Below are 22,804 nucleotides of genomic sequence, written 5' to 3' on the forward strand. Positions count from 1 at the left end.
TTAGAGGATGGTCTTCTTACCCCCTCCTTCCTTATGCCTCCCTCCAATTCCGGAGAAAACAAGTGGGCTATTCATGCAAAAAGAGAAGAAAGGGGTGAGCGGGGAGGGGGGGATGCCACCGACAAACTCCGCTGAAAGCCACTGGCTGTTCATTTACATTCACACTTTTAAAAATGTTAACTAATGATGTTAAATGGTCCGCCAAAGGTCCGGGCAGGTCAGCTGTGGAAGTGTCATTTCTGCCTAATTAGGGCTCTTGTGGCTGCCCCAGGCCTTCCAGTGGGACTGGTGACAAGCAGAAGCTGACAGCTTCAATTGCTGCCAGTAGGAAGGTTGGGCCGGTCCTGTTTTCCAACTCAGCCAGGTGTTGGCTGAATGGGGGAGGGGGCCTTGCCTGTCTTGTCTTGTGTCAAGGTCAAGAATGGGCTTTGCCAAATCAACCATTTGGATTATCTCTGGGAGGTCCTTAGCCGTCCCTGCCCAGACTTTTCAAGTGGTCCCAGACCCAGATGCTGGGTTTTCTCCCCACCCCCTCCCGAAAACTCGGGGAAAAGGATAAGAAGAATAACTTGCTCCGGCCTAGTAAACACCAATGAGAAGAAAACAAAACCAGAGGTTTATTTCAGAAAACTCCACGTGGTCATTCAAGGGTTAAAAACCACCACCAATAAAACTGCTCCAGCACGTGAAAAAGAAGGGGTGGGAATTCCTCCTGGGCTCAGGGTGCTGGATTGTTCCTGCTACACAGTAGGTGTCTGCTCAGTTATTATTTCTCGGTTTGAGGCACAAAGTTGAGAAGGTTTAGAAGCTGCTAAAAAAAATTTTCTGTGCCTGCCGGCACTGCTCCCAGTATAATTTCCGAATCTCCCGGTTGCTGCTAAAGTAAACACGAACTTGTAGGTTGATACTATAACCTTGGTTTTTTGTTTTGTTTTGTTTTGCTGTGCTTTCATAGCAAAACAAGCTACATGTCCTTGGTGCTGGGTACCCCTGACTGCAGCCGCCCACAGAGGTGATCCCGCAGCAGAGGCAGGCGCCTGGGTCCTGCCTCTGAGTCTGCACTGTCCTCCCTGGCTGGGTGTGAATTAAACACAGAAACACGTGAGAACGCATGAACACACGTGCACAAACAGCGATTATTGGGTCTGTGGCGTGACAGTAGAGTAAGACATGGGCACTTGGGAACTGTGCCATGTTATGGGGGAAACTGATCTGGAAAAATCAATGCTTGATGAAAACCCAAGACGAAATCCAAAGGTCTGAAGAGGTAAGGAGTGTCTGGGGGGTGGTGTCTGCAACTCTAGGGCTTCAGCTTCTATTGCTTGCCCTCCCCTTCCTAGCTGTGACTTCTGTTTTCTCTCATTCTGAATAGTGAGAATTGAGGCCTGAAAAGTAGACTATCTATGCTGATGTGTTTTTGTCAGAGGAGGGTTACAAAGGCTAAACAGGGTGGCACTCAGAAGCTCATCTGGGCCAACACTCAGCACGAAGGACCGGGTGCTCAATACCAGCGACAGAACTCTCTCCCTGCCTCCCCAAGTCCTCGTGACTGGAGATTATGTGTCCTTCTGTGGCAACAAGCTGTTTTCTTTAGTCAGTGAACCTGCTAAGTAGAGACAGAGACTGGATACTCTCTGAGCCATGCCTCTTTGGAGCTTGGCACAGAAGGTACTCAGGGCACACGAGTAAAGGCTGCGCTCAGGAATGAAGTAGGAAGAAACTGTCCTGGATTTATTCCAGCAGCTACCTTTGTCTGCCCTCCACCACTAACTGTGGGTCTTGTCTTAGGCTGGTTCCTCCTCACCCCCATCCTGCCACAGTGAATCTCTTTCTCCTCCTCCTAGGTGACCTTTTGTGCCTTTCCAGTTCCTGGGGCTGTTGTTATCTCCTGCTTTCTGCTCAGGATGTGTGGCATCAGCTCCTGAGAACAGTTATGAGCCCCTTCTGGGCTCTACCTTCCACACCCACCTTCCTTTCAGAGAGTCTTGACCCTCAAAGCTGCCATTGCAGTAGCCTCCTTTGAGGGCAAGCCATTGCTGTGTGAATCTGGTAAGTGCAGAGTCTCCTTGTGGTTAGGAGGATAGGTGTTTGAAATCATTAGGGAGGGATTAGTGATAAAGAAAACCTAAGTCAGATTAGTTGATTAGTTACAGAGATAAAACAAACAAGACACCTTTGATGCAGAGCGAGAATCATGTGATGGCAACAGTGGGATTCTGGTCACCACGACAGTGACCCTGGAAAGGGAAAGTCAAGTCTGGTTAATTTTGCTTGAACTCTCTGAAAGGCAGCTCTGATGGTTGGTATTATGTTGTTGAGCTCTTGAGAGTCTTCTCCAGATCCGACCCTAGTTCTTCTTTGGCCTAGAACCTTTACTCTGGGTATGTGGTTCTCTGTACCTGATGGGATATTTCACCCCCACCCCACCCCCGGGCATTTGAACAAACTGGTTCTTGGCTGGACCACTTGCCCTTCCTCTCCTTGGTCTTCTCACAGGCGCCTGTTCCTAGAAAGATTCAGCTCCACACAGCATCCACAGAGCTCCCGCAGGGCCCCTCAAGCTAGACAGGCCTCTCCATCTTTTGTGCCCACTACAATTTCATGTTCTTGTCAAAAATGATAATTAATAATGATACACGGGAATGAGAGCTTCACTGAGTGCCTTCAGTGGAATGTCATGGCAGCTTGGCACCCCAAGAAGAAGGTACTGTTGTAGATATCCAACTTAATAACAAGGGCTCCGCAGCTCAAGATGCATGCTGGGTATCACATGGTTTCCAAGTAGTGACGTTGAGGCCTGAGCCCATCTAGCAGGAGTCAAGGCCACCTCCTCTTGTAAATAGCCTCCATGCTGGTTGACAGGGGCATTTGGGTTTTCAGTTGTGCCCTCTCTGAATGGTGAGTTCCTCTGAACTGGTGACCCTCATTTAACCGTGTGCTCTTGTGCCGAGCCAAGGACCGAAATACAGCAAGGACTCTTACTATTGGTTGACTTTAATAAAGCTGAATTATGCTAAGTGTTTATGCATATGCATGTGTATATTCTTTCTTCTTGCCTGCTTGTGTTTATGCCTGTGTTTAATATATGTATGTATACACTTACATGCATATTTCATATACATGCACACATTCATGTTATATATGCCAACATGTACACATACATGCATATGTATGTCAACATGCCATGCACCTCTAGCTGTAGAGTCTGGAGTGGGAGAGGGGACCCATTGCAGTCTGGAAGCATATGAAAATGGTATGTGGTCTCATTGACTTTGAATTCTGCATCCAGCTCGCTGCCCTGAGGAATGAATGGTACCTCCTGCATCTTGGTCCGTGTGTTCTTTGAGACATGCCTACAAACGCTCCCTTGTCTTGCCATGTTTTGATGAGAAGGCCCACTAGAGGGGGGACAGCTCAGGGAGCATGCCATTTCCCACTTTCCCCTCCATGTCATCTGAGGTGGAGAGAAGACAAACCCAACTGTTCCAGCATTTTCCATCCTTGTTTGAGTTCCTGACTGTTTTTTGTTTTGTTTTGTTTTGTTTTACCTTTTTAAAAATTTATTTATTAATTATTTATTAAAGATTTCTGCCTCCTCCCTGCCACTGCCCCCCATTTCCCTCTCCCTCCCCCATCAAATCCTCCTCCCTCGTCAGCCCAAAGAGCAATCAGGGTTCTACGGACTCGCTGAACATAGCGGACAATGAGGACTACTGAGAACTCAAGAACAATGGCAATGGGTTTTTGATCCTAATGCATGTACTGGCTTTGTGGGAGCCTAGGCAGTTTGGGTGCTCACCTGAACTGTTTGTTAATGGTGAGCCAAGTTGTACCCTTCAGTGGGAGGCAGCTGCCAATGTGAGTCCCCTGGGAATTGAAGGAGTCAACTGAAGGACCATCCAGGTCAGATTTGACCGTGGGCATGTCCCTTGGGGGTTATCTTGATTGTTCCCTGATGATAGGACTGCTCATGGCACTGTGGGTGGCACCATCCCCTGGGCAGTCAGTCCTGGACTACCTTAGAAAGCTTATCACATGTAAATTTGATGGAGTCAGCAAGCAATGTTCCTCCATGGTTTGGGCTTCGAGTGCCTGCTTGGGTTTCTGCCCTGAATCTTCTCAGTGATGGACTGTGACTGATAAGAGCTACTAAGAAATAACATAAGAAGAAACAAACCATTTCTTTCCCCAGGTTCCTTTTGGTCAGAGTGTTTTGTCACAGCAGAAAAGATCAAAACGGTGGTGCAGTATGGGAAGGGCCAGGCTAATGACGACCCAGGGCAAAGGACCACCTTAGCCCAAACCAACGTTTTGCTAGCATCTAAGACAACAGTGGACTGGGAGAGTTGGTGAGGTCTGGGTGACAGCCAGTTTGATGGCCTCTTGCCTCACGATACCACTGGTGTAGGGACCACTCTTGTGGTCATCCACCCACAATGCCTCACTACCTACCATGCTGTGCTGTGCCACGTCCAACTTGCTGCCCCTCCTGTGCATCTCTCTGACAGACAGAACTCCAGCAGGGTGCGGAGATCTGATGAAAACATAAAAACACACTGGTCTCCCATCCCCACCCCCGCCTATTGTCATCAGAGCTGAGTTAACTGTGCTTCCATTACAATCTTTCCATGGCATATCTTTCTGTGATGTTTTTGTGTTTTGGTTTGTAAATACTTGCAAATATTTAGCATTCTTTCACAGAAATCAGAATTCTTACTTATATATAAAAATGGCTTTTCGAAGTATTTTTTCTTAACGTCCTTGCTGCAGGAATAGCTTGAATGTGTAACTGTCATACAATGCTCTGCATGCGACTTAGTATTGTGCTGTTTCCAACGTGAACTTCTCCTCAACCCCCAAACACAGTTTTTGAACTCGGGGCCTTGTGCATGCTGGGGCAATCATTCTGCCACTGAGCTGATCTCAGTCTTCGTCCCATGGAATTCTTAATGTCTTGCATGTGAAGCCCCGCATTTTCATCATGTACTGGCATCCTCATGCCTCTTGGATTTCAATTCAGTCCATGGGAACTTTAACATGAATACATCTGTCTCAGCCAACCCATGCAGCACAAGGTACTGGGCGCTCCTTGTGCAAGGAGTCCGGGGCCAGTGAAATGGTTCAGTGGGTGAAAGTATTTGCCATCAAGCCCGATAGGGACCTATGTGGCTTCTCCTGTCAGTCCTGGAAGATGCTGAGATACTTGGAAGTAAGTTGAATTCTTCAAGGATATGTTTGGTTGAGGGACTAAGTAATCTCTCTGACAAAAATCCCGAGGTGGTTCAGAGAGAGGGATAACCTCGAGGGCAATTGGCCCTCTGAATCCTCTGATTCCACCTTCATGGATTTAACCAAGTAGGTGAGGAAAATAAATGCATGTATACCTGACATGTACAGACTGACTATTCTTGTCATTGTCCCTAAACACAGTAGTGTGGGAGCCATCCCAGTACATCAGTGTTGTATTCGATCCTACACATTATCTAGAGGTAACTTGAGACATTCAAATTGGTGGGTTCTATTCAAGGACTATTCCATCTTATATCAGGGACTTGAACATCTGTAATGTTGGTACCTGTGGGGTTCCTGGAACAAATTGCCCTAGATACTGAGAGAGATCTGCTCCCTTTTGCCTAAAAGTCAGTGGGACCCAAGTGCACAGTCCACAAAAGACATGCTTCTTCTCCCCACCTGGCAACAGCAGTGGGCAGTAGCGAATCTGGCATTGGCAGTGTCGGCGACCCTTGCACGGTGGCCATGGTACGGGCACTCACAGCACCTGTGCCACAGAAGAGGTAGCTCTGTCACCTTCAGACTGGACTCAGTGGCAGAGCAGTGGCATCAGGTGTGCGAGAGAAGCGTGGTCTCTGCCAACAGTAGGAGACCATGGATGTAAGGTGTGGCGGAAAGAGAGGCTTTAGGCTTCCCCTTGAGGAAGACGTTGCCCACAACTGTGAGAAGTAGGAGCCAGTGTTAGTGACCCGTGAAGATCGGATGACAAATCCAGAGCGTTTCTAAGACACCAGCCATCCAGCTGGCCAGCAGACATGTCGTGACTTAGCTTTCCCTGGGGTGGGCATCTGAGCACAGTCTCATTCCGTGCAGCATTCTGCAGTCTGTGGAAGCCCCACCAGGTTCTGGAGTCAGGTGGCTGGGACTGAAGCCTGGTTCCGCCATCACTACTCTCTGACCTAAGGATGTTACTTGGTTTCCTCAACCCCCAGTACCTGTCTCTGTCCTGAGAAAATCTACCTCATTGGGTTTTAGGCGACTCAGATGCCTGTAAGGTATTTGGCATAAACTGGAACAAGTTATGCGTCTAGTTAACGTGAGTTATCATCAGAGAGTCACATAATCTCCAACTAATTAAAGCATTGTTTGCATGTGAAATGAAGCCCAGAAGGCAACACCATGTTAGCTATGTTATCATTTGGTAGCAAGATTACGGGTGATTTGATCAGACTGCACCCCTACATACATACATGTATCCTTATATAATAAATGATGTGAGCTTTTAAAGAAGAGAAGCAATCCCATCTGACCATCGCTGGCGCTTCACGCAGCTCCGTGGGCGACCCCTGGGTTCTGTTTCTTGACCATTTATAGAACAGAAAGGAATAACTGTGCCCAGGACGGCCCATTTGTGACACCTGCAGAAGACTCTTCCGTGGACTGTCAGCTTGAAGTTTTCATGTGTTACATTCGCCAAACATATACTAAGCACCTTCTGTAGGGCAGACATGGCAGTCCTGAGGAGACACAAGTCAGTGGGTTTTTTAGGTTGAGCTGAGGTCCGCAGACCATCATCTGATACTTTGAAATGGTCACTGCAGATGTCAGGAGTACCTTGAACACTGTGTTGTATTGAGTGCTTAGCACACTCAGGTACCTTGTTCTGTATTATCTCTGAAACCTCTCTCTCTCTCTCTGCACACTCAGGTACCTTGTTCTGTATTATCTCTGAAACCCCCCCCTCTCTCTCTCCACACTCAGCTACCTTGTTCTGTATTATCTCTGAAACCTCTCTCTCTCTCTGCACACTCAGGTACCTTGTTCTGTATTATCTCTGAAACACCCCCCCCCTCTCTCTCTCACACACACACACACATGTGCACACTTGGGTGTCATTATGTATTTCTGACTGGACTGGAGCTAGATATATAAACCAGACAGTCCTTGAATTCATAGAGAGCTGCTTGGAATGAAAATACCACTACACTCAACTAAGAAACAAACACAAAATCAAAAAACAAAACAAAACAAAAAAAACTCTTAAAAGCATAAGTGTTCAAGCCTTGGGCTTCCCTAGGCCACACATTAAATGTAGGGATGCCCAACCCATGGTCATTGGTTGCCGGATCACACAGAGGTGTATTTTGCGTGTATTGCAGCACGGCACCATCTACAGAGTTTCATATCTAAGAACCACACAATCAGTCTACCAAAATCCTTGCAAAAACTATCCCTCCACGTTCCAAGTAAGCTTGCATTAGGTCTCGTTCGTAGCTATCCTTGGAGACACGCAACTCTAGGGCTCCTGTGTTGGGCAGCTCTGCAAACTCCAAAGAGCGGGGAAAGAAGCCCTAGCCACTGGCAATGAAAATCCGAGTACTGGATCCCTAGTGGGGAAATGGCTGATAGGGTTTCTCCTTTGGTTCATTGAAAAGAAAATTAAGGAGAAGCAACTCTGCTTTGGTAAAAAGAAAGAGGAGACTGCCTGTGGAGTAGAGTCTAGAGTCAGTAATCCGGATTGTATGAGCAAACATCAGTACATGTGGAGAGAGGAAAAGACAGCATGGCAGACTTCAACTCTGCTCTAGTTATGTAACTGGATGGTTCCAGCCTTGCTGATCAGTTTGTAAACTGTTTTAGCACAGCTTGAGGATTGGTTCCCCCATCAGAGAAAACAGGATCCATGCCGACGTAGCATCAAGTAGGTGTGTACTTTGGAATGCCCCCCCCCCCCCAGCATACACACATAACGTGCCAAGCAGCCAGCAGAGTACAGTTGAAAGGAGAATTTGTAACTGGCAGTTTAGGTGGGAGTAGGAATACTCCAAAGGAGAGTGGGGAGGCTCGATCCACCGCACTATCTTGGACAATCCACAGAACTTGCTAAAAAAGGCACCAATCACCCGGTTCTCTCCCACAATTCTATGTATTTATTCTTGTATATTTGACTCATGGCAGAGGAAATCTACTAAACTAGACTAGGTTTACCTTATTCTGAGTTGGCATAGCTGATGCTGAGTGACTGAAAAGAAACGATGCTAATCAAAAGCTCATCGGGCAGGCGTGGTGGCACATGAGTATAATCACAGTACTCAAAAGGCTGGAGCAAGAGGGTGGAAATATTGAGGCCAGCCTGGGTTACACAATGAACTGCATCGTGAGACTCTATTGTAAATGGAGTTTTCCTGTCCTGATCATCTGTTCCCAAATTACCCGCAGCTGCTTCCCAAACAGTTGACTCAGAGACTTAATATAAATTGCAGATGCCCGACCAATAGCTCAGGCTTGTTACTCACTACCTCTTACAACCTAACCCATTTCTATTAATCCATGCACTGCCCCGAGGCTCGTGGCTTTTACTTCTATCTCATTTTGTGTGTGTGGCTCGTTCTCTGGCTGGCTGGTGACTTTTCTGACTCTGCCCTTCCTCATCCCATCATTCTCAGTTTGGCTTTCCTGGCTAACTTCATCCTGCTCAGCTGTTGTCCAGTCGGCTTGTTTATTAAACCAATCACAGTGACATATTCACACAGTTTTCAGAAGGATTATTCCACAGTACTCTTTCTCAAACAGATATAACCACCCGACCCAAAACCACAGCATCCTGGGTACGGGTAAACTTACAGTTGTGGCCTTAGATTCATCTGCTAACTACAGGAGCAGAGGAGATGATCAGTGGATGAGAATTCTTGCTGTGCAAACAAGAGGACTTGAGTTTAGGCCCCTAGGACCTGGGGCAGGGAGCGGGGGGGGGGGGGACAGGAAACAGGCATGACTATGTGCACCTCTTACACCAGTGATGTTGGGGATTGCTGGAGCTTGTTGGCTGCCATCCTAACCTGGTGAAAATTACCTATTTCAAGGTAATTTTCAAGGTGGAGAATGACAGATGAAAACACTTGATGTCTTCTAGAACTTGTGTATGTACACCTGCACAAACATGTATATAAACCACACACACTCACACATGTGCATGCATGTGCCTACAAACTGACTGTATAAATCTGCTACATAGCTACAGGATGAGGGGCATATGCAAAGGGGCTTCTAAGGTTTGTCCGAGTTTACTGAAAAGGTAGGACAAAGCGTTGTGAGTTTTCCCCCATATGATGGGTTTTTAGGAATCACGTCTTGGCTCTCATTACATGGTTCTTACTTCCCTCCCTTCAAGTCTATTCTCCATAACAAAGTTACACTCAGTCACCTTCTCAGCGGAGGAGACAGGAGTTACTGGATTTTAACAAGAAGGTGTTGGTAAAAGATGCAAACCAGCTCTGTGGTGGTCCTCAGTATGTCCTCACGCAGCAGTGTCTGGGAAGGTCCCAGCAGTGTCCTTCCCCTTTGGCACTAAGCTGCCTGCTCTGACTCTTCACTAGGACACAGCTAGGTCCTAGGTCCTGGTGTGCGTTGGAGGTGTGGCCGGCAGAGAGACTCCAGTCCAGGTGCTGGGGTTTACTGCAGAGCTAAGTGGAAAGCAGTGCCATGGTTTTCAGTTGGGATGAAAGCACGTGCTTTTGCCTAGGTCGTGTCATGACATAAAGGGAAAGGGGAGGGGTCAACAGTAGGTCCCCGGAAAGATTCTTCTTCCGTTTTTCAGAACTTCACGACACTTCAGATCTTTCTGTAGGTCCCCGTATGTCTTCCAGTCTTTTCTGGCTTTCTGCATGTTCTTTTCCCTCTGTGCGATATTTTCTACTGACGTGTTCTCACATCCACCGATCCTCTCTTCTGCTGTGTCTGACCTGCACTGAAACTCTCTGTGGGTGGCTTTGTTTTACTTAACAGTGTTTTCAATCCTGGGCACCAAGGCCTTTACCCAAAACCCAACTCCACTGTGCCTCCTCTCGTTCCCAGGCCAGCGCCTGTCATCCTGTGAACCACCACCTGCTCCAGGAAGCCCTTCCCCACCATTCCATCAGGGTCTCCTTTCCAGTTCCTCTCCATCTTGTCCCCATGTTTCTTTCCTTGGTGTCACGAATACCATCCTGTCATCATTGTATCCTACTTGTCTTTTTCGTTTTATTTTGTTTAATTCCCACCACCCCGTCACAGTCTTGCTGCGTGCCTACATGAGTGACCTTGACCTCATGACCACGGTCTCCAATTTCTAGTCTGTTAAGCGGAGAAGAGGCACACGTAGCAGAGCTTTGGTCACTGCGAGGACGCCCAAGCTTGGCTGAGTGGGCATCAGGGTCACCAAGAGGACTTGCCTGTCCAGACCGGTGACCCCACTACAAAGTTTCTGCCAGTTATCTGAGAGAGGCAGACAGTTTGTATTTCTAACGTGTTTCTGGGCCATTTTGCTGCTTCTGTCCTGGGGGCCTTCTTTGAGAACCATTGGAGAAGACCATCGACACAGGTTTGGGGCCCAGACCCAAGGGAGACCAGAAGAAACACCTGTACTGCCAGACAGTGGGGTGGGGTGGGGGTGGGGTGCGCACATTGGTTGAGAGCAGCCCTGGGTTGGCTTCTTCCCCTTTCCCTTGGCAGTGCTCCACACAGCCTCCCACAAACCTGGATGTCTTCTTTCCTATGTCTCTTCCCACTACTGGACATGGCTGCCTGAGCCTCACTCTCTGCAGTTCCCGTCTGTCCATTGCTTTCTGATTCTGTTGAACCCAAGAGGGAGCAGCTCTCTAGCGATGGCCTTCTTTTAGGGGTGAAGCTTCTTCAGAGCAGATGCGGTAGCAGGGCCAGGCCTGCTGAGGCGCCAGAGAGCAAACACCAGTCAACCATGGTGAAGCATCTGCCCCCTAGAATCCCAGGTGACTTCCTGCTTGCTGCCTTAGTTATTCTTCTATTGTGAGGAGACACCATGACCAATACAACTTATAAAATGAAACATTTAACTGGGCACTTGCTCACAGTGCCAGAGGGTTAGTCTGTGGTCATCCTGGGAGGGAGCCTGGAGGCAGGCTGGAAAGCGTGGTGCTCACATCTGTTCTGCAAATTGCAAGCAGAGAGAGAAACATTGGGCCTGTCTGGGCTTTTGAAACCTCAAAGCCCATCCCCAGTGTCACACCTCCTTGAACAAGGCCACACCTCCTAATCCTTCCCAAACAGTTCCACAGAGGACCAAGCATTCAGGCATACGAGCCCACGGGAGCCGTCCTCATAGTCAGCAGGGGCCGTGCTAACATCTATCTGACGTTTCTTCTGTACCAGGTGATGGACTGCTCTCTTCACTGGACTCCATTCAATCATCTTAGTCTCAGAAGGCTATTTTCAGAAGTGGTCAAACTTGGAAAAAGTTGATCAAACTCAGGCTAGGAAAAACAAGACCTGGTGTCGGGTCCGAGCGTGTCTGACTCCAGAGCTAGAGTGTGCGTGCTGGGGCGTTATGATGAGAACAGTTGCAGTGGCGGTCTGTGCCGGTGCCCCCTCCAGTAACAGCCTGGTCAGCATGTGTGAAAGAAGTGCCCATTGGGTTTTAAGTTCAGCCTCATAAGGTGCAGCTTGGTGAATTCTGTCATCTGGTTCTCCAGAGGGCTGTGCTGTCAGATCCGGACTCAGGAGGAATGTCATGGTTAGGGTTAGGGTTAGGGATAAGTGGTGTCTGCCCCAGCAGGGAAGTAGAGCCCTGGAACCCAGAAGTCCAGAGATCTGCCTTACTTGTGCTTAAAGCTGTATCTAGGAAAGAGCCGGGAACAGAAGTTCCCGGCTCTTTCCTAGATACGCTGTGATCCAAGATCCCTCCAAACTTGCAGCAAAACATTCTAGAAAGACAGGTCACCTCTGGGATCCTAACTTCAAGACCTGGCCCTGTGGTGGCCACACTCACCATCCTTATATCATAAGGAAATGGGAATGATCCACTGACAGACGTGGATGAAGTACCAGGAATGTGCTATTAAGTGGATCAAATGCGGAGGTAGAATAAATCAGGCCGCAAAATAGATGCAGTGTGCTGTAAAGCAGTTTCATTGCTTCCGTAACCGTAGTAACCTGGCTCTTGGCGGGATAACACAGGCTCCCTCAACTCTGCTAACGAGAGGAGACTTTCTTTGAGTGGATTGTTCCCCAAAGCGAGAGGTGGTGTAGGATAGGGTGGAGTTAGCCAGAGGGTAAAGACCCTACAGGTTGGGGAGCCCTCCCAGGGTCCTAGAACGCCCTTGGAGACACCCCCAAGCCCTACAGCCAGGAATTGAAGGAGCCCACTGGTGAAGTCCAACATCAAGGTGTTTATGAGCTTCTCCTCTGCTCCATCCATCCCCACACACTTCCCTGCCTGTTCCTGAGGCATGTCCTTCTGCCTGGACGTGTCCTTCATACAGACACTTGTCACTGGACAAGGAGGGGTCCGGTCTCCTCTCATATTCCCTGATGTAATCACTTCTACAGATACCCTTTTCTGAGTGCGGTGGCATCAACAGGTCCCAGGGGCTGGTGTTAAACACCTTTTCAGGACCCACCGACTGCCTGCGACCGACTGCCTGTGACACTGGAGGATGAAGTGTAAATCTGGGAGGCAGCCCTCTGTGTCCAAGCCAGGCTGCGCTGCGAGCCGAGCCTCTTTGCACAGTTACTGTAAGGAACCTTCCCTGGGGAGCGTCTATGGTGTAGTGTGCTTTTTTCTTTGTTTCACAAACGGATAAACATCATAGCCTTTGGCAAAACCAAGTATAGTCTGTGGGGGCTTGTCTTACATCTTTAAGATGAAGCTCAAAGATGTCTGAAATAGGCTATTTCCCTAGAACACATTGTGCTGTAGCATCATAGTGAGGTGGACTCTCGGGCTGCTCTGTGCCCACACTTCTGGTCCTTGCCGCATTTGCTGGCACTTGCGTTCCAAATCCAAGCCGTGGGTGTCTCCGAGCCCCCTGAATCACGCTTGGTCTCCATCTCCTGTCGTCAGTGGATCACAGAGATGACCTGTGATGGTTCACGTCTGTCCCTGGGGACCCAAAGTGCACAACTCAGATGCCCTCCCAGGGGTTCCCTTGAGATGTTTGCACTCAGGCACCCCGAGTTAGTGCGGACCTGCAGCTGGGCACTCCTTAAACCCTCCACACAGTAAAGTGTGTAGCAGTAACACCACGACACCTTTTCTAATTGTGTTTTAATTGAAAGGGCTTGATTTGATTACAGAAGCCCACACTGTGGCTGAAGGGCTTGTTAAAACATGCATTAAATCAGAAGGACCGCACTGTTTCCTGTGTAATTATGTAAACACTCGCTTCAATGGGGCTGTTGGCTGTCAGCAGGAGGTGCTTTTGCAGTAGCTTGGTGGCAGACTGGCATTGCTGATCACTGACAGGTGGATCTGATTTTTGTATGCATGCATCTATGTATATATTATATTTCAAGGACGAACATGACTTGCTATCCTCCCCACTCTGTGTCAGGCAGGCCAGCTTTTTTATTCTCTCTTTTATGTACTTTCTTCTTTGAAATCAGCTTTAAGTAGTGTTTCTGTGTTCTCAGGTGGGCATGAGTTTCTCATCATCGTGAAGGAGAAGAAAATGGGCTGCATAGTTAAAATGTTTAGGTTTCTCAGGAGCAGAAACAATCCAGGGGTTACAAAAGAAAAAAAATCCTCAACTACAGTTTTGGAATAGGTATAGAGCTCGCTTAAACTTCCCTGCAATTTTAATGAAAGCACCTGCTAAATCTACTGAGGATAAAAGAGTGATTTACCGCAAAACACACTATCTGTGCCTTCTGAAGGACCAACGATGCTCACCTATCGTTGCTGAAGTTCAGAGTAAATGAAACATTGATCAGAGCTGTCATGGAAACGCTACCTCCTCTTGCCGGACGCTTGTTCCATGCCAGCAGCAGCCTCTTCGGAGGAAACAGGACTCTCAATTGCCATTTCCTCCTGTCCCCAAGAAAATGGGAGTTGAAAATGGGCCTCGAATTATGTGCCTCCAGTGGTTTGGAAGGGAAGCATTTACTGAGGGAGAAAATTGTTTTAATCTCATAACAACCAAGGAGGGGAGTTTGTAAAAACACAGAACACCTACACACACACACAGTCAATTTTGTTGCATAGGAACACACAAAATGTTTCTTCCCACAGCTGTGCTCAACGCCTCTCCTTGGTGGGGGAGGAGGGGGGGATCTTACTGTAGCCTGAGGGAATGGGGGGTTGGGGGAATGAGGCTGGTGAGACCGAGGTGGAGTTTCTGGAACCCTGGGGAACCAGGGAGACCACAGCTGAGGCCATGATGAAAGTCTCTAGCCCCGCCTGGAAGCATGGGGCAGATGAATTGCCCCAAGTTTTGCTTTCCCAAGGTCCATTCCCTTAAGTCACAGGGCACCAGGGAAGTGTGACAGCAAGTCTTCCCAAACTGACTCATGTATGTTTAAGCGGCTATATGTGTGCATTTATGTACAGGTGCACACACATGTCTGCATGTGCAACCGGAGACCATAGGTCAGCATTAGGCATCTTTGTCCGTGGCTCTCTACCTTGGTTTTGAGGCAGGGTCTCTCCCTGAACCCAGAGCTCACAGATTCGGATAAACTGGCTGACCAGGGAGCCCTAGGAATCCTCCTATCTCAAGCTCCCTAGTGCTGGGGTTGAAGGCACTCACGACTGCACGCCCAGCTTTTCTATGGGTGCTAGGGATCAAATGGGGGTCCCTAATGCTTGCACAGTATGTTACCAACTGATCCCACCTCCAACCTCCCAAGGGGACTTTCATAAATTTAACAGCCAAAGTTTAATAACTTTTTAATAGCCAAAATTCTTGCCTCAGAGATGCCCAGCAGAACTCAGCCCTTCAAGTTCTTTGCTGAGTTCAGCAGCTGTGGCAGCCCAAATGGCATCCATATCAAGAAACACACCCAATGCTTCAGAAAAACCGTCCTGGAGATGTCCGAGAGGAGAAAATAAAATTTTTTAAAAAATGATTAATGGTCTGAAAGGAAAGTAGATCCACTCCACTTTTTGTGGGGGCAGGAAGAATGAGTAGGAAGGTAAATAAAGGCTGCCACTGCAGATGTCCCGCCTCTTCCTGTTGGCACAGGAAGGCAAGCTGTTGATGAAAGAGGCCTCACAGTCTGATCCAGGGCTTTCCTGGCCTGCGTCTTTTTCTGGGGACTTTCTAGCGCTGTGCTCATGTGTTTGTGAAAAGGGAATAGATGACAATCCAATCAGAAACGGCCAGGTTTGGAGGACACGACAAGTGGCCCGTCGGTCTGAAACTGTCTAGGGATGGCTGTGGTAGCAGGGTGAGGAAGGGGCCATGGGGCTTAGCCCTCCACAGAGCCTGCGTCCCTTCGTCTCCTGCGTCCCTTCGTCTCCTACCCAAAGACAGACCTCACTGTAAATCAGAACATCTGGTTTCTGAAAACATCCTAACACTCCTATCATTTTCAAGCTACAGAACACATCCTCCAAGAAGGGTTCTTGGACAACACAGAGGGCTGCCTACCCGGAGACAAAAAAGCCCAGCACAGAACCCCCAGGTGCGGGGGATTTTCCTGGAATCTTCTACTTAAAGGGAAGTGTGATTAAACTACCAGGGATTGCTTTTCTGCTTTATTAGAATGCCTGGATTTAGCCCAGCGAAATCCATGAAGATTAGATACCAACCCGGAACATGGTACCTGCATCTGGGGTGTGGGATCCTTCTCTTTTTTAGGGTGTCTCACCTTCTCTAGGCCATGTTATTCTTTCCCTGTGCTCCCATGATCCCAGAGTTCTGTGGGAGCAGATGGTCTCACCTTGAGGGTATACTATGTGGATTCTCCCTACCTTTCTATCAGTCCTAACTGTATAAGCATATGCCTCGTCTTAAGCTTGTACCAGATCATGTGTGTTGCTTTACCCAGTGACAAGCATCCCTACCTCTCTGGCTTGCTCCAGCGCTGCCTTTTTCCTTGCCTCCCTTTATTTACCAGATGGCTGTGACTCTGTGCTTTGAGTCTGTTCCGTTCTGGAACCCACATTGAAGGGTTAGACTGTTGAAGAACCTTTGAGCCGGAAGACCTACTCAATGGGTCTTACAATTTAGAGTCAGGTTAGCACTTTCTAGTTGCTGAGTTTCACAGTGTCAAGCTAGCCTCATGGCCAAGCTCACAGGAAGACAGGGAAGGCCATTTCTCCCATGAGAAATCTTTGCACACCCCATTCCTATAGGTAGGGATGTCTGTAGGTGCTAGCCTCTCCCAGGGAAGCAGTGGGGAGCCACTCTGGCTGTACCACACCTTTCTTTTGGTTTGTTGGGAACACTTTCCCGTGGTTCCCTTTCAGGCCTTGTATGCCTCTTCCACTACACTCCTATGGTGTTCTTCGTTTCTGTTATTAATTCCTCCATTTATAAAACAACACATTCTCACTGGCTCGTATTTCCTGCAAAGTGAAAGTGACCCTTTGTGATGGTGAACCTTGGTTGCTAAAGTTGACTCATTTTGGAAGAGGGAATCCCACCTCAGCTGAAAAATCACCTCCCTCAGATTGACCTGGGGACCTGTCTATGGGGCTTCCTATTAATTATATAAAGAAGGTAGCTGACGAAACAAGGGGAAACAAGCCTGCAGGCGACATTTCTCCATGGTTTCTCCCTCACGTTTCCCACTCACGTTGGCTTTTGTCATAGTGTTTATAACAGCAGCAGCAAACAAGCCGTTTAACGCCCTCATTACCCTGCAAAAGAGCATCCTCATCGAGAGAGGACCCACTTCCTGGTGGCCCACAGCGTGCATCCCATTCATAGACCAGGTAAAGCACATACACACGCTTATACTTTTAGGTGCACGTGGTCTTCCTGCACACATGCACATCACTCTGTGACATTCGTGCACAGCAGTGCGTCACGGAAACCTCTGCATGGAGCTGCTGCCTTCATCCCTTGAGTGTGCCGTGTTCTGTTGCACAGTGTTCATAGCACATGGACCTTTAGCTTCTCACATCACAGATAAGGAGTTCTGCCAGCTCTGCTCCTCTGACATGGCCGCCAGCATCTGTTCCCAGCACCTCATTCAACTATTAAAAGTGTGACTTTCTAAGCTTTAAATTCTTACCCAGGATTTTCTACCTCAAAGCCGCTAATGAAAACACCTTAACCTAACCCTGAGTCATTACTTAAAGTTTCATTTCAGCTATGATGTACACCAAAACCCATGAACACATCTCCGAAGATTAAGACAAAAAGAACTTGAGCTCACTTAGATTCTGGGACTCAGTTGTTTTCCTTAATTAACCATTAGCCTAAGTTGCAGTCTCTATGACTCCTCAGGAGAAGCTCATAAGTCCTAGATGTGTGACTTTTTTATTCTTATTTTCTGCAGCGTCTGCTTTATCAGGGGCTGTGGCAACACTATATCTTACTTTTATCTATATTAATATTCCCACCAAACTAACCTCTATCATAATCACTATATTTATTAGAACTCTTTAATCACCAAAATTCTGTTTAAACTAACACTATTATTGTATAAAATCATTTCTTCAGTTAAACAGCACAGCTTAAGAGGAAATTGTCTTAATAATAACCCACACGTAAGACTACCCGGTAGAACGGGATATTTCCACAAGATAATAACATTACAGTAAAGGCAGTGGGGATTACACGCACACACACACACACACACACACACACACACTCATACCATGCCAGATATCAGAGAAAAAATGGCAGTGGCAAACATGTAAAGGCACAGCAGCAGCAAGAGACATTCTTGGGCCAAAACCATTGGAGCCTTGCCTATCTGAGATTCACCCGTCCGTGCCTTGGATCGTGGTGGGCTGAACTCCTGAAGCTCAGTTGCCACCTGCTGCTCCTCTGACATGGTCACGGGCAGAGTTCGTGCCCAGCCGTTCTCTCTGATGCCAGTGACAGAAAAGAATGGTCTACATGTGCATGTACAAATAGTGTTGTAAGCCACCTTCCCAGAGGTGGGAGGGATGGGTTGGTGGATTTGGCATGTGAACAAGTATTGCCTGATTGCTGCCCCGAGAGACCATGCCAGTGTGTACCCTGGCTCAGTGTAATCAGTGAGCATGTCTGTCCTTTCTCGTCCTCCAAACACTTAACTCTTCCATGAGATGTTAACACAGCATCTCTCGAGCTTCTTGACCAGCTAGCGTTATACACTGCGCCACTGCTGATGTCACAAGAGCAACAGCTGTAGACAACGCAGCCACAAGAGCTCTTTAATAGTTCCAGAAAGTTCTCTGTTGAAAGACTAGTGCCAGGTCTCTTTGGTGATACTGACAGTCTCATTAAAAGGACTGTTTTGTGGGACTGACAAGGAAACTCTGTGGGTAAAGGCATCTTCCAGCAAACGTGCTGACCTGAGTTCAATCCCAAGGACCCACAGGTGGAGAGGGAAACAACTCTCATGGATTGTCTTTGACTTCTTCACACACCCTATGGCATGTGTGCATTCCCAACAAAACAAAACAGATAAAAATGCGGCTACATGTTTAATTTCTACTTCGTTTAATGTCTGTCTGCTTTTCTTCCCTCTCTTGGTGACCTCTTGAGGCAGAGGGACCCTCCTCCATATGGGCCCAGTGTCTGAACCGTCCAGTTGTACTGTTGTGCTCTGACCCTTCCGGCCATCACCGGTATGCTCTGGACACGGACATGCCAGGCCAGTCTAGGGTCAGAGCGGATGTGATGGTGGGTTTGCCTCTGGCACACTTCAGGTGCACAGCTCTGAGCCGCTGGGTCAGTTGGTGAGGAAGGATGGTGGCAGCTGGACTTGGGTTTGAGATGGCAAAAAAGAAAAGTTGTTCTGTATCGTCCTTTGAACAGAAAGACAAAAGCTGATTTCTTTCTTTTGAGGCAACATCTTACTATGTAGCCCAGGCTGGCCTCTAACTCTAAATCTTCCCAGCTCAATGACCTGAATGCCAGAATTACCATCCTGAATACACAAACACACACACCACACCACATATACCACACACACACACACACTATATATATATGTACATACACATATATACAAACACACATATACATGCCTTTTCATTTTGAGGTATCTATAGAGGTTGCTGAAAAGAACCATCAGAATCAGAAATTGCACACTTTGTAATATAGAAAAAAATAAAAAATAAATTCATTGTTCCTTTTACCCCAGAAGCTTTTACACAACCACAGTTGAGGTCAAAACCAGCAGATGCACTTGCCACAGTAGAAGTAACTAAACCTCATTTGGTTTTTATTGGTTTCTGTACTCACCTCTCTTCTCCCCACTAATATTTTGCTTTTCATTAAGTCTCATTACATTTTTTTGTCTTTTTGTTTGCTTCTTGTGGTGCTGGGCTTCCGAGGACTGAGCCCAGGGCTTCCTGTGTGCTGGGTAAGAGCTCTGCTGGGCTGCAGTCCCCCATTGCTGTTATGGTGAATAGTGGTATAATATTTTGTCACAATCCTGTGAGATTGTCCACAAATCTTTTAAACTTAATACATACTAGATTCTTTTGTGAGAAATTAACTTTTTTTTCTAGATGTAATTCTTTTAAATAAACCTTTCTTGATGCAATTTATTTTGTGGTGGTTGTAGCCTTCAGAGCCCTCCCCAGCCGGGGTCAGGTCTGGGTCAGGTAGGCTGTTGACTTTTGAGTGTGGGTGTTGGGTGCTAGGGATTCGCGCTCTCCAGCTCTCCCTGAGCTCAGGACAGGGCTTTAACACCCAGGAGGCATCCACATCTCCAAAGATATTTGTTAAAATGGATGCTCCGGGGCAGTGGCTCAGCAAGTAAAGCCAATTGGTGAGAGCTGAGAGTTCGAATCCTCAGAATTCATGTACACACTGGGTAGGTAGGTTTGGGATGTAAGCCAAACATCACAAAGCAAAGATTAAATCCCTAGAGCGAGCTAGTAAACTCTGGTGAGCTCTGACTTGATAGAGAGACTCCCACCTCAATGATTAAAGTGGAAGAATGATCAAGGATGAATCCCAGCATCAACCATGGGTCTCCACATGCACCGGCACACACATGCATGCACACACACACACACACACACGACACACGTGCAGGCACACACACATGCAGAGACACGCATATGCACATGCACAGGTACACACACGCACACACATGCATACACACAGGCACACACATGCACAGGCCTACACACGCACATACACACAGGCACACACATGCACAGGCCTACACACGCACATACACACAGGCACACACATACACGCAGGCACACACAAGCATACATACAAAAATAATAAAAAAGGAAAAAAAATCACTACCTGAGTTTTTGGTGCAGAATGGTTGACTGTTTAGCATCGAACGCCTTGCCCTGGAACACTGTGTAAACGTTGTGGGAAATGAATCACTGAAGGGGAGAGCACCCCGTATTTTCCTAATGTGAACGCCCGTGCTTCCTGTGTGTTTGCACGGAGTCTATTCAGGTAAAATGAAGCCGTCGCGAGGACGTTTGTTCTTACTCAAAGAAACCCAGCATTAGACCGGAAATGGGACGTGTCGAAATCAATCCAGTATCAGCCACATCAAGCTTTCCTAAAATTGTAGGTTTTACGGAGCCTCAAAACGGAGCTTGTTTATTTGGCTGAATTTAACTGTGAATCATGTGCTTCCGCATCAGAGAGGAGTCAAAACAAATTGCAAGTGGGTTGCGTCCTAGACTCGGAAATGCGCTCTCAGCGTGCTTTGCCGTCTGCCTCACGTCTAGCTCAGCCCCTGCTGCAATCGTGGTGGGCGCGTTAGAAACAAAATGAGGCATTTCTGAGGTCGCTGTCTCTGGATGGCACTTTGGCTGTCTGCATTTAGAAAGGGTATTGATGAGGACCTTGATTTGAAGGGGAGAAATGTTGGCATGGACCAGAGACCTGTAAGGTGACAGAACCGTGGAGCGCAGAGAACCCAGGGTTACCAGTGAGACATGCTGTGAAATTGCCGTTTTCACCAGCCGAGAGAGAATTTATCTGGAAGACAATGCTAGGCACCTCGGGATTTCTTGGTATCTGTTGGCATTCCAATGAGAAAAGGGAGAGAATTTAGGATGCTCCCAGGTGTGCCCAAGCGCACAGGAGGCTGTTGTAAAGGGAGAACGTGCTGGGCCGCTTAGTTCCCGACAAAGGCTTGCCAGGGCTTCATGCCAAGCTGAGACTTCTATCCCTGGACTCAGCAGGGCCTAGGTACTGGGTGAGACAGAAGAGCCTATCACAAAGAATTCGTTTGTCATGGGTGGCCTTGGTGACATAGCGAAGTCTCTGACCTATCCCACAAGTCTAGGAAATCAGGAACGATCAGTTCTCAGAACTGGGATGAGCAGGTGGCAAGGCTTTTGTTTCCCTCTAAGGCCACCTTGTCACTGGGGAAATGTGCTTGGCTAGCACCGAAGCTAGGGACAGCTGGAGCTTCAATCCGGACCCCTCTGCGAGAAGGAATCCAGTCAGCCCCACAGCCAGCTTTCTAGTATTTCAGTTTGAGGGAGAAGCCGGTTTCTATTTCATCCTTTCTCATGGTGGGCTTTAGGAAGGGGAGACGGAATGCCTGAAGCAGGAAGTGGAGTTCCAGACAGACACACGGGAGAAAACCACACGGCAGCAGCAAAGTCTTCCCGTGCCATGGTTGAGTCTTCCGGTAGAGTCTAAGAACCACATGGTTGGGGCCCTTTGTGTTCACTGGCCTGTTTGTGGTACAGTTTAGTAAGTTCCCACGTCTTCGAAAGGAAAGGAAACTAATGCAAGCTGGTTCTGTGACCCTGCTCCAGGGCAAGCTCTGGAGACCACCATGCCGCTCCCTTCTGGAAATTGCAGTCCTGTGGTTAACTGAGGGGCGGAGCCAAGATGGGCATGGGCTCAGCAGCACTCAAGGAAGGATAGCATGAACGATGTCTCTCAAGGCTGAGAGACTGATGTACACACTGTCAGGAGCCTCTGGTTCCTCTCCCTGTAAATCTAGCCTTGTAGGGGCAGAGGAACAGTGTGTGTGTGTGCGTGTGCGTGTGTGTGTGCACGTGCACACATCTATCACCCAGCTGGATATGGCAAGGTAGCATTTGAATCCATATCGCTTGCCTCTTAATGTGATTTTTCAGTGTTCAAGCTAATTCTCAAGGCCACTATCCAGTGAGTTAAATGACAGAAGCCAGTTTTCAGTGGACCGCCCAATCAGGTGGTGAGGTAAACTGAGTCTATTTGGCTCTGGTATGTGTGCATTGGGGGCAATGAGGCTCAGAGATGACCCTTGTCTGGGGTTCAATCAAGGCAAGCCAGTCAAGTTCATGTTCAGGAGTGGAAGATGCCTTTGAACAAGTTTCTTGGCCAGACTGCTGGAAGAGACAAGCGGGCCCCCAAACGTGACATGGGCTCACTGAATTTCCGCAATGACCATCTGGCCTGTTAGTCGGATCTCCTCTCCCTGACTGTCTAGGGTGAAGAGCCTGGTTGTGAATGAATCTGGCGAGGCAGGGACCCGAGCAGAAGGAAGTGGCTGTTTGGTCCAAGGCCCGTTCATAGACGGGTTAGATTTCATGCAGTGACGCAGTATGACGCAGAATGGCTTTAATTCTAGTTGGAAGAGGCAGCCCAGTTTTGGAGTTTCCGCTGAACAGCTGTTGTCTGGAAGCCAGGCAGGATCTCTCGCCCTCCAGGTGTAACAGCAGCCAGCCGTCCCACTGTTCATCAGAAGC

General features: G+C 48.0%; 1 protein-coding gene across 2 annotated transcripts in view; it reads left to right on the forward strand.

Annotated features, from left to right (window-relative positions):
* Positions 1-22,804, forward strand: part of Hspa12a (heat shock protein family A (Hsp70) member 12A) — a 144,776-nt gene that overhangs the window by 16,067 nt on the left and 105,905 nt on the right. The window lies entirely within an intron of this gene.

This window comes from Alexandromys fortis, unplaced genomic scaffold (assembly GCF_014885135.2).
Source record: "Alexandromys fortis isolate MF-2015 unplaced genomic scaffold, M_Fortis_MF-2015_v1.1 scaffold_16, whole genome shotgun sequence".
NCBI classification, from domain to species: domain Eukaryota; kingdom Metazoa; phylum Chordata; class Mammalia; order Rodentia; family Cricetidae; genus Alexandromys; species Alexandromys fortis.